Source organism: Apodemus sylvaticus, chromosome 8 (genome assembly GCF_947179515.1).
Source record: "Apodemus sylvaticus chromosome 8, mApoSyl1.1, whole genome shotgun sequence".
In the NCBI taxonomy this organism is placed as follows: Eukaryota; Metazoa; Chordata; class Mammalia; order Rodentia; family Muridae; genus Apodemus; species Apodemus sylvaticus.
In genome coordinates, this window is record NC_067479.1 from 29,345,535 (window position 1) to 29,347,572 (window position 2,038).

General features: G+C 36.4%; 1 pseudogene; it reads right to left on the reverse strand.

The window, feature by feature from the left end:
- Window positions 1–924: 924 nt before the first annotated feature.
- LOC127691156 (developmental pluripotency-associated protein 2-like) lies at window positions 925–1,533 on the reverse strand (annotated as a pseudogene).
- Window positions 1,534–2,038: the final 505 nt, after the last annotated feature.

Here is a 2,038-nt window from a genome sequence, read left to right on the forward strand (position 1 = left end):
TATTGTGGTCAATGTTACATACCTGAGCTTTTTCATGGTTGTAGACACAGTAACACCATCACTTCTAGGACACCCTTCACAAACATTTCTCACATTGCTACACCCAGGTTTTTCACTCAGACTGAAGTGGAGGGGTCTCAGGATGGCCCTGAGGGTCATTAGTAGAGACATGGGAATCCTTGATTTTAAGGTCATTCTGGAGTGTTATGTAGATAGAGGGGACATTAGACTGGTGGGGGTTACAATAATCAGAGTATACATGTATGACATTGCAAAGGAACAAAATAACAGTTATTTAAAAACTATAATGAGATACAATATTACACCCATTAGGATGGTTACACATTAAAAGATAATAAAGCCAAAAATATAAAATATTGCTAGCAATGTAGAGAAAATGGAACTAATGTTCCATGACTTGTACTCAGAATCATTTTAGTTATTATAAATTCCCATATGCATTTTAGTATCAACATCTCAGTTTTACCTTTGAAAAATATTTTTGTTCTATTCCATGAACTATAGCTAAATGTCATCTCTAAAAATCATCTCTCTTAACAATGATTTTTTAGATTCTGATTTTGGTACAGATTTTTAAATTTATTGTTTTAAATAGTATTATAAGTTGAATAATTTCAAATGATATTTTTTAGTTTTTTGATTTAATATATGCAAATATAAATTCTATCCTGTATATAATTTCATCGATAACCTTGCATTATTATATTTTCTTTTCTGTTAGATGTCAAAGATGTTAAGATTTAGCAGTGTGTTTTTAGAATGATGGATGCTGGTTTGTCTGCAGAATTTCAACTATGCTGGGAGACAGAAGGAGGGGCTTCTGAAGACTTGATGTCCATTTTTTTATACATTATATGGATCACAGAATATTTTTCTTTGCTTCTTTCTTCCATTCCCTTTATATCAAAGTAAAACCATGACCTTGTCTAAGGTGGCATTTTGTGGGGTTAGGGCATTTTTCTTTGTATGACTTCTAGTTTTAAAGTTTCTCATGATCTTCTTGTTGCTGGACACATTCAGGACATAGCAAATTACCTTATACTTCTGGTTCTGGGATAACACAGGAAGAGAAAATTCATCGTTTGGGGAGTATCTGGAACCCAGGTCTGACCAGCATGAAATTGGAGGCTAACCCAGCCTTTCTTATCTGAAGGGAGCTGCCTGCTATGGACAACACACCATCTGAATCCAGTGGTGTGTGGCAGAAAGGCCTCTGAAGAAGAAGGAAGAGGACACCAATTCACAGACACGGGCTGGCCAGCTATCCTGGCAGTCTTTCCCCAGGCCGCAAATGTGGACCCCTTAGGTAAAATGCGAACACTCCAGGACACCACTCTCCTGCTTCCTACTCTGGAGGCTGCTTGGAGGCCTGATTCTTCTGAAGACTGTCTTGGGTTTCTTGGGACCCAGTTTTATTTTGGCCTCACGAGATATGTTGGGAATATAACATTCTTATTTAGAATATGAATGCCTCTGAAGTCTCAAATAAGCCTCAACTTTCTTGCCATCCATACTCACTTTTGTCCTGGAGACTTACAACAAGAACCAATCTGAAGAAGATTTGGATGTAGAAAGCATGGTTTAATGCCTGTCCCATTTATTGAAGATCCAACCATAGAATATCCTATGGAATCAAATGTTTCTTCAACCATAGAACACAAACCACAAGTCTGTTCTGTGGTGAGATATGATCTCTGCCCACATTGCCTCTTATTAATGATGTATCCTAGAACATTCTTTTTTTGGGAGTGGAAGCCTTATCATAACTAGAGTATGGATGTCAACAAAGTTAAGGTTTATTATATTTTTCAAGACAGGGTTTGCCTTTGTAGCCTGTCCTGGAACTTGAAGTACTCATTTATACACATGTTTAGTTATTCTGTAAATTGTTCTTTTGTTTTCTCTAACTGCAACACTTTTCTCTCTATGCAAGTAGCCTGTAAGTGAATCTACATTATAATTTTGACTGGTTTGAAATCATCAAGGAGACAACTTCTAGAATGTTTTACATTGTATT